This window comes from Scyliorhinus canicula, chromosome 17, assembly GCF_902713615.1.
Source record: "Scyliorhinus canicula chromosome 17, sScyCan1.1, whole genome shotgun sequence".
NCBI classification, from domain to species: domain Eukaryota; kingdom Metazoa; phylum Chordata; class Chondrichthyes; order Carcharhiniformes; family Scyliorhinidae; genus Scyliorhinus; species Scyliorhinus canicula.
In genome coordinates, this window is record NC_052162.1 from 105,321,839 (window position 1) to 105,331,838 (window position 10,000).

At 52.1% G+C, this 10,000-nt stretch overlaps 1 long non-coding RNA gene across 1 annotated transcript in view; it reads right to left on the reverse strand.

Moving 5' to 3' along the window:
* The window catches only part of LOC119952022, a 19,195-nt gene that overhangs the window by 4,458 nt on the left and 4,737 nt on the right, over positions 1–10,000 (reverse strand). The gene's annotated exons all lie outside the window — the stretch shown is intronic.

Here is a 10,000-nt window from a genome sequence, read left to right on the forward strand (position 1 = left end):
GCTCCACCCTCACCCCCACCACTTTGGACATAGCCTAGAAGAAGGCTGTCCAGTACTCCGCAAGTCTGGGGCAAGACCAGAACATGTGGGCGTGGTTGGCCGGGCCTCTTTGGCACCGTTCACATCTGTCCTCCACCTCCGGGAAGAACCTACTCACACGGTTTCTTGTTAAGTGGGCTCTATGTACCACTTTTAGTTGCATCAGGCTGAGCCGTGCGCACGTGGAGGTGGAGTTGACCCTATGCAGTGCTTCGCTCCAGAGTCCCCACCCTATCTCAATCCCCAGGTCGTCCTCCTATTTCATTCTTGTTGCGTCCAGTACGGTGTCGTCCCTTTCTACCAGTCGGTCATACATGTCGCTACAGTTCCCTTTCTCTAGGATACTTGCGTCCAGTAGGTCTTCCAGTAGTGTCTGTCGTGGCGGTTGTGGGTGCGTCCTTATCTTCTTTCGTAAGAAGTTTTTGAGCTGCAGGTACCTTAGCTCGTTCCCCCCGGCTAGCTGAAATTTCTCTGTCAGTTCGTCCAGTGTTGCGATCCTGTCGTCCGTGTATAGGTCCCTGACTGTCAGTGTCCCCCCGTCCTGCCTTCACCTTTTGAAGGTGGCGTCAGTCAGTGCCGGTGTGAACCTATGGTTGTTGCAGATGGGAGCCTTGTCCGACATTTTGGACAGGCCAAATTGCTGCCGCAGTTGGTTCCAGGATTGGAGGGTGGCTGTCACCACTGGGCTGCTGGAGTGTTTTTTGGGTGGGGATGGGAGTGCTGCCGTGGCGAGGGCCTGGAGGGAGGTCCCCATGCAGGAGGCCTCCTCTGCACGCACCCACTCGGCTTCTGGCTCCTGGATCCATCCCCTTACTCGCTCGGCTGTTGCCGCCCAGTGGTAGAATTGTAGATTCGGGAGGGCGAGCCCCCCCTGGATTTTGTTTTTTGTAGGACCTTCTTTAGGATCCTAGCATTTTTACCCCCCATACGAACACCATGATAAGTTTGTCCAGCACTTTGAAAAAGGCCTTGGGGATGTAGATCGGAATGGATCTAAACAGGAAGAGGAACCTGGGCAGTACGTTCATTTTGATCGTCTGAACTCTCCCCGCGAGGGAGAGTGGGAGTGTGTTCCATCTTTGCAGGTCCTTTTTTACTTCCTCCGTCAGGCTGGTGAGGTTCCATTTCTGGATCCCTTTCCAGTCATGGGCTATTTGGATCTCCAGGTAGCGGAATTTGTGTCGGGCTTGTTTGAACGGCAGCCCCTTTAGTGCTGCCCCCCCCTTGCGGGGGGTACTGGGAAGATCTTGCTTTTGCTCATGTTGAGTTTGTAGCCCGAGAAGGCTCCAAACTCTTTCAGGAGCGCGATGATTCCGTCCATGCTGTTTTGTGGGTCCGAGATGTAGAGGAGCAGATCATCTGCATAGAGTGAGACTCTGTGCTCTCTGCCTCCCCTTCGGATCCCCCTCCAATTTTTTGCTGCCCTGAGCGCGATTGCTAGCAGTTCGATTGCTAATGCGAACAGCAGCGGGGACAGTGGGCATCCTTGTCTGGTGCCCCTGTGCAGCTGGAAGTATTGGGAGTTGGTATTGTTGGTCCATACACTCGTCATGGGAGCGATGTATAGGAGCTTTTCCCAAGCGGTGAACCCTGTTCCAAGCCCAAACCGCTCCAGTACCTCTATGAGGTATTTCCATTCGACTCTGTCGAAGGCTTTTTCTGTGTCCAGGGAAACAACCACCTCTTGTGTTCTCTCCCTGGAGGGGGTCGTTATCACGTTCAGCAGGCGCCTGAATTTCGAGGTAAGCTGTCTACCTTTGACGAAGCCCGCCTGGTCCTCTGTGACCACCTCAGGTACACAGTCTTCTAGCCTTTTGGCTAGGATTTTGGCCAGTATTTTGGAGCCTGCGTTCAGCAGAGATATGGGTCTGTATGACCCACATTCCGTTGGGTCTTTGTCTTTCTTAGGTATCAGCGAGATTGAGGCCTGTGCTAACGTGGGTGGCAGTGTGCCCCTAGCTAGCGAGTCTGTGAACATCTCCCGCAGGTGCGGGGCCAGCGCTGTCACGAATTTTTTGTAGAAGTCCGCCGGGAATCCGTCCGGTCCCGGCGCCTTCCCCGTCTGCATGAAGCTAATGCTGTCCATGATCTCTCCCAGTGCTAGTGGTGCTTCCAGGTCCCGTTTTCTGCCCTCTCCCACGTATGTCCAGTCCATCAAGGAACCGGTTCATCCCAGCCTTCCCCGTTGGGGGCTCCGAGGTGTACAGCTCTTGGTAGAAGGCCTTGAAGGTTTTGTTCCTCTCTGGTTCTGTTTCCAACGTGCCTCTGGTACCCCTGATTTGCGCAATTTCTCTGGTGGCTGCCTGCTTTCTCAGCTGGTGTGCCAACAGGCGGCTGGCTTTGGCTCCGTGTTCATACAGGTTCCCGCACGCCTGGCGGAGTTGGTGCACTGCTTTCTTGGTGGAGAGCAGGTCAAAGTTCCTTTGTAGTTCTTTTCTCTCCGCCAGGAGCTCTACGGTCGGGGCCTCGGAGTATTTACGGTCTACCTCCAGTGTGGAGTCGACCAGCTTCTGCCTAGCCACCCTTTCCTCCCTATCTCTTTGCGCTTTGAAGGCAATGATTTCCCCTCTTAGTACGGCCTTAAGCGCTTCCCAGAACGTGGAGGATGAGACCTCCCCATTTTGGTTGTTCTCCGTGTACTCTGCTATGGCCCGCGCTATTCTTTCGCTGAAGGCCTTGTCAGCTAGTAAGGCACCGTCCAACCTCCATGTGGGGCGCTGGGCCCTTCCCGTCTCTAGCCGCACGTCCATGTAGTGTGGAGCGTGGTCTGATATCACAATTGCGGAGTATTCCACTTTGTCTACCCCTGGAAGCACCGTTTTCCCCACCACAAAGAAGTCAATTCTGGTGTACACGTTGTGTACTGGGACGAAGAAGGAGAATTCTTTCTCCCCCGGGTGGGCGAACCTCCAGGGGTCCACTGCTCCCATCTGCTCCATAAAGTGACTGAGTTCCCTTGCCATGCTTGAGGTTTTCCCCGTTTTGGGGTTTGATCTGTCCGTCTTTGGATCCTGTACACAGTTGAAGTCCCCCCCATGATTAGTCGATGCGTCGCTATGTCCGGGATTTCTGCCATGGTCTTTTTGATGAAACTCGTGTCGTCCCAGTTGGGCGCGTACACGTTGACTAGAACTACCGGTGCCCCATCCAGGGCCCCGCTGACCATGACATACCGGCCCCTGGGTCTGTAACCGTCTTTGTCGCCCTAAACATTGTCCTGTTGCAGATCAGGATCGCCACCCCTCTGGTCCTTGTCCCATAGCAGGAATGGTAGGTTTGTCCCACCCAGCCCTTTCTTACCCGCAGTTGGTCCTGCTCCCTCAGGTGCGTCTCTTGGAGGACGACTATGTCGGCCCTCATGTTTCTAAGGTGGGTGAGGATTCTAGATCTCTTCACTGGGCCGTTAAGTCCCCTTACGTTCCAGGTGATTATCCTGGTGGGGGGCTTCTGCCCCCTCGTTCCTGTGGGATTAACCATATTTGTCTGGTGGGCGCGCCCCTGCCCTCCGGGGTTTCCCTTTGTTAGGGGGCCGTCCAGGATGGCCGCTATCACTGCTCTCCCCATGCGGTCGGGGCTCTGCGCTCCGGGGTTTCCCATGGTCCCGGGGGCACCCGCCATGGCCATCCACTGTGTGTCCGCCACGCAGGTAGTCCCCTGCACTCTGGGGGCCCCCTACGCCCACAGACCGTACTGGGTGGGTGCTTGCAGCGGTTCCTTGTTTCGAACCCTTGGTTGTGGCACTTTGTAGCCCTGTTCCTTTTCTGGCCTCTTTTGTCCCTTTGTCCTTGCATTTCCCCTCCCCGGTCTCTCGCTCCCTGTGTGCCCCCCCCCCTCCCCCCCCTCCCGGTCTCTCCCTTTTCCCTCCTCCCCCGTATACCCCTCCTTTGCCCCTCTATCCCCTATTCCTGTCCCCGTTTGCTCTCCCGACTTTGATGGGTGATCCCCCCCCCTCCCCTGATGGGGGTGCGCTGCGGCCCTGCTTTGTTGCGTGCCCCCGGCGCTAGCATTCCTGCTAGTACGGTGGCTCCCCTCTCGGGGGTTGTTGTCTCGCTTCTCCTCTGCCTGGCCTCTACGGTTTTCTGCCCGCTCTTCCCCCATCCTACCCTGCACCCCTCTCGCCTGCTCTCCCTTCTCCAATACTCTTGTTCCCTCGTGCTGGGGCCTGGCCTCCCACCTGGAGCGGTCCCTTGGGCAGTGGGTTGTTTTTTGTTCCGGGTGTTCCTGCCGGGGTGGGGGGGGAGGGCTGGCATTGCCTCACCCCTCCCCACCCCCCCGTCGGCGTGTCGTTGCCCCTTGCCAGGGGCCCCTCGTCCCTACCCCCCCTGGTATTTTTCCAGCCCGTGCTCCTCGACGAACCTATTGACCTCAGCGGGGGCTATAAAGAAATATTCCCTGTTTTCGTATGTGACCCAGAGTTTCGCTGGGTACAGCATACCAAAACGCACTCTGCTCCTGTAGAGAGCTGCTTTCGCTCTGTTGAACTCAGCCCGTCTCTTTGTTATGTCTGTTCCAAGATCCTCATAGATTCGGATGGCGTGCCCTTCCCATTTGCAGGCTCTATTTTCCTTGGCCCAGCGCAGGATTGTCTCCCTATCCCGGTACCGGTGCAGTTTGGCTATGACTGCTCTCGGTTGTTCCCCTGCCTTGGGCTTCGGGCGCAGCGACCGATGTGCTCTGTCCATTTCCGGTGGGATGTGGAAAGTGTTCCTCCCCACTAAGTTGCCCAGCAGCTCAGCCACGTATGCTGTGGGGTTTCTACCCTCGGTGCCCTCTGGCAGGCCCACTATCCTAACATTTTGCCTTGTCGAGCTGTTTTCCTGGTCATCTACCCTGCCCTTCAGGCTGCCCTGTGTTGCGCCCAGTCTCGTCACCTCCCTCTCCAGGGCCGTGACCCGGTCGCTCATGTCGGTCGCTGCTTTCTTCAGCTCTTTAATGGTTGCCTCATGGGCTTCCAGTTTCTCCTCTTGAGCATCCACTTTCTCCTCCAATCTGGTCAGAGCCTGCTGCACCCCTGACATGGCCCTGGCCACTGCTGCCTGTGCTGCGGCCTCTGCGTCTGCTTTCACCTCTGCCTTGGTTGCCTGCAGCTGCTCCCTCAGCACCTCGGTAAAGGCTGCCTTCCAATTCCAGCCCCCCTCTACCCCCAGGGGAGAGGGCACCTGTCTGTCCAGCTCTTTTTGATGCGGCGATACATCCGTCCCGCCGCTTCGTGTGCTGATTCACTCGCCTGAGCTGGCTTGCCCTTTGTCCCGTCTGCTTCTGGTGCCCCCTCTCCCTTGGCTCCCTTCTGGCCCTTCCCTTTCATCTTTTCTTCTCCCCTTGTTTTTCTTTTCCGCACCCTATTTTTATTTTATTTTTATTTATTTTTTTGCGTTTTATTTATTTTTTGTCTCTTCCTTTCTCCCCCCCCCCCCTCTCTTCCCTTCTTTCCTTTACCACTTTATTTTATTTATTTATTACTTTCTCCCCCCCCCCCCTCTTTTATGCAACTCCTCTCAGGTGGGCTTACTTTTGATGGGGGAGAGTGTAAAAAGAGAGAAAATAGTATATATACCCCTCCCCCCTCTCTCTTTAACAGTTTTCTTTTGTTTTTTTAAAAATAAAAGTCCTTTTATTCCCCCCCCCCTTCCTTTCTCCTCACTCACCCAGGAGAGAGAGAGCGAGAGGCTTTTGCCCAGTCCCTTTGTCCTTGCCTCGTGGTGGTCGCTGCCGGTTGGGGGGGGGGGGGGGGGGGGTTGGGTCGGTCCCCGCTGCTCGGTCCCTGCTGCTCCGTTCAGGCTGCCGCACTTCGCACCCCGCGTCCTCCCGGTGGGGGTGGTTAGGTTGCTGGTCGCTGCCGCCGGCTGGGCCCCGCTTCGGTCCTGGCCGCTGCCGCACCGCTCCTGGCCTGCGTTGGGGCGGGGGGGGGGGAGGGGGTAGGGCGGACCTGCCGCCGCCGAACCGCTCCTGCCGCCGAGCCACTCCTGCTGCCGCCGCCGAGGATCCTCCGCTGACAGGTTTGTTGTGGGGGGGGGGGGGGGCCTTCCCTTACCTTACCTTCCCTTCCCTTCCCTTCCCTGCTTTTTGCCGCTGCAGAGAGAAAGGCCCCAACGGAGCCCCTCTCCGTGCGGATCCAAAGCAATGAACAGGATCGGTAAAAGTGGGTCTCCTTGCTTGACACCCCTTTCAATTTTTATTTCAGCGGTCTTGGTTTTGTTACCTTCGACCATGGTAGTATTGCCGGTATATAGGTCAGTGACCAACGTTATGAAATTTTTTGGTAATTGCATTCTCTGTAATGCCTTAATGATGAGTTTGTGCCCAACGGAGTCGAATGCCTTGGCCAAGTCGACAAAGACAACTGCGAGGTCCTTTCTGTTCTTTTTTGCTCCCTTTATGATGTTTTCGAGGACTGCAATGTTCTCATTGCATCCGGGAGTAGCTGCCAGGAAACCCTTCTGTCTAGGGTTATAAGAACATAAGAACTAGGAGCAGGAGTAGGCCATCTGGCCCCTCGAGCCTGCTCCGCCATTCAATTAGATCATGGCTGATCTTTTGTGGACTCAGCTCCACTTTCCGGCCCGAACACCATAACCCTTAATCCCTTTATTCTTCAAAAAACTATCTATCTTTACCTTAAAAACATGTAATGAAGGAGCCTCAACTGCTTCACTGGGCAAGGAATTCCATAGATTCACAACCCTTTGGGTGAAGAAGTTCCTCCTAAACTCAGTCCTAAATCTACTTCCCCTTATTTTGAGGCTATGTCCCCTAGTTCTGCTGTCACCCGCCAGTGGAAACAACCTGCCCGCATCTATCCTATCTATTCCCTTCATAATTTTAAATGTTTCTATAAAATCCCCCCTCATCCTTCTAAATTGCAACGAGTACAGTCCCAGTCTACTCAACCTCTCCTCATAATCCAACCCCTTCAGCTCTGGGATTAACCTAGTGAATCTCCTCTGCACACCCTCCAGCACCAGTACGTCCTTACTCAAGTAAGGAGACCAAAACTGAACACAATACTCCAGGTGTGGCCGCACTAACACCTTATACAATTGCAACATAACCTCCCTAGTCTTAAACTCCATCCCTCTAGCAATGAAGGACAAAATTCCATTTGCCTTCTTAATCACCTGTTGCACTTGTAAACCAACCTTCTGTGACTCATGCATAGAACATAGAACAGTACAGCACAGAACAGGCCCTTCGGCCCTCAATGTTGTGCCGAGCAATGATCACCCTACTCAAACCCACGTATCCACCCTATACCCGTAACCCAACACCCCCCCCCCCCTTACCTTACTTTTTTTATTAGGACACTACGGGCAATTTAGCATGGCCAATCCACCTAACCCACACATCTTTGGACTGTGGGAGGAAACCGGAGCACCCGGAGGAAACCCACGCACACAGGGGGAGGACGTGCAGACTCCACACAGACAGTGACCCAGCCGGGAATCGAACCTGGGACCCTGGAGCTGTGAAGCATTTATGCTAACCACCATGCTACCCTGCTAGCACCATGCACTAGCACACCCAAGTCTCTCTGAACAGCGGCATGCTTTAATATTTTATCGTTTAAATAATAATCCCGTTTGCTGTTATTCCTACCAAAATGGATAACCTCACATTTGTCAACATTGTATTCCATCTGCCAGACCCTAACCCATTCACTTAACCTATCCAAATCCCTCTGCAGACTTCCAGTATCCTCTGCACTTTTTGCTTTACCACTCATCTTAGTGTCATCTGCAAACTTGGACACATTGCCCTTGGTCCCCAACTCCAAATCATCTATGTAAATTGTGAACAATTGTGGGCCCAACACGGATCCCTGAGGGACACCACTAGCTACTGATTGCCAACCAGAGAAACACCCATTTATCCCAACTCTTTGCTTTCTATTAATTAACCAATCCTCTATCCATGCTACTACTTTACCCTTAATGCCATGCATCTTTATCTTATGCAGCAACCTTTTGTGTGGCACCTTGTCAAAGGCTTTCTGGAAATCCAGATATACCACATCCATCGGCTCCCCGTTATCTACTGCACTGGTAATGTTCTCAAAAAATTCCACTAAATTAGTTAGGCATGACCTGCCCTTTATGAACCCATGCTGCGTCTGCCCAATGGGACAATTTCTATCCAGATGCCTCACAATTTCTTCCTTGATGATAGATCCCAGCATCTTCCCTACTACCGAAGTTAAGCTCACTGGCCTATAATTTCCTGCTTTCTGCCTACCTCCTTTTTTAAACAGTGGCGTCATGTTTGCTAATTTCCAATCCACCGGGACCACCCCAGAGTCTAGTGAATTTCGGTAAATTATCACTAGTGCATCTGCAATTTCCCTAGCCATCTCTTTTAGCACTCTGGGATGCACTCCATCAGGACCAGGAGACTTGTCTACCTTTAGCCTTTAGAAGACTCTCATACTCTTCTTTATAGCTTTTTTAGTAGCTTTCTGTTGCCCCCTAAAGATTTCCCAGTCCTCTAATCTCCCACCAATCTTTGCCACTTTATATGCTTTTTCCTTCAATTTGATACTCTCCCTTATTTCCTTAGATATCCACGGTCGATTTTCCCTCTTTCTTCCGTCCTTCCTTTTTGTTGGTATAAACCTTTGCTGAGCACTGTGAAAAATCGCTTGGAAGGTTCTCCACTGTTCCTCAACTGTTCCACCATAAAGTCTTAGCTCCCAGTCTACCTGAGCTAGTTCTTCTCTCATCCCCTTGTAATCTCCTTTGTTTAAACACAAAACACTAGTATTTGATTTTACTTTCTCACCCTCCATCTGTATTTTAAATTCCACCATATTGTGATCGCTCCTTCCGAGAGGATCCCTAACTATGCGATCATGAATCAATCCTGTCTCATTACACAGGACAAGATCTAGGACCGCTTGTTCCCTCGTAGGTTCCATTACATACTGTTCTAGGAAACTATCGCGGATACATTCTATAAACTTCTCCTCAAGGTTGCCTTGACCGACCTGGTTAAACCAATCGACATGTAGATTAAAATCCCCCATGATAACTGCTGTACCATTTCTACATGCATCAGTTATTTCTTTGTTTATTGCCTGCCCCACCATATCGTTACTATTTGGTGGCCGATAGACTACTCCTATCAGTGACTTTTTCGCCTTACTATTCCTGATTTCCACCCAAATGGATTCAACCTTATCCTCCATAGCACCGATGTCATCCCTTACTATGATGTGGAGATGCCGGCGTTGGACTGGGGTGAGCACAGTAAGAAGTCTTACAACACCAGGTTAAAGTCCAACAGGTTTGTTTCAAACACGAGCTTTCGGAGCACGGCTCATTCACCTGAAGAAGGAGCCGTGCTCCGAAAGCTCGTGTTTGAAACAAACCTGTTGGACTTTAACCTGGTGTTGTAAGACTTCTTACTGTGCTCATCCCTTACTATTGCCCGGATGTCATCCTTAAATAACAGAGCAACACCACCTCCCTTACCATCCACTCTGTCCTTCCGAATAGTTTGATACCCTCGGATATTTAACTCCCAGTCGTGACCATCCTTTAACCATGTTTCAGTAATGGCCACTAAATCATAGTCATTTACGATGATTTGTGCCATCAACTCATTTACTTTATTCCGAATACTACGAGCATTCAGGTAAAGTACACTTATGTTGGGTTTTTTTACCTCTGTTTTGAATCTTAACATCTCCAGTTTTATTCCTTTTGTTATTACTGGGCCTATTCACTGAGCTCCCCTCAGTCACTGTACCTTGTACTGTCGCCCTTTTAGATTTTTGACTATGTCTTCTCTGCCTTGCACTTTTCCCCTTACTTCCTTTTGCTTCTGTCCCTGTTTTACTACCTTCCAACTTCCTGCATTGGTTCCCATCCCCCTGCCACATTAGTTTAAACCCTCCCCAACAGCTCTAGAAAACATCGGTTCCAGTCCTGCCCAGGTGCAGACCGTCCGGTTTGTACTGGTCCTACCT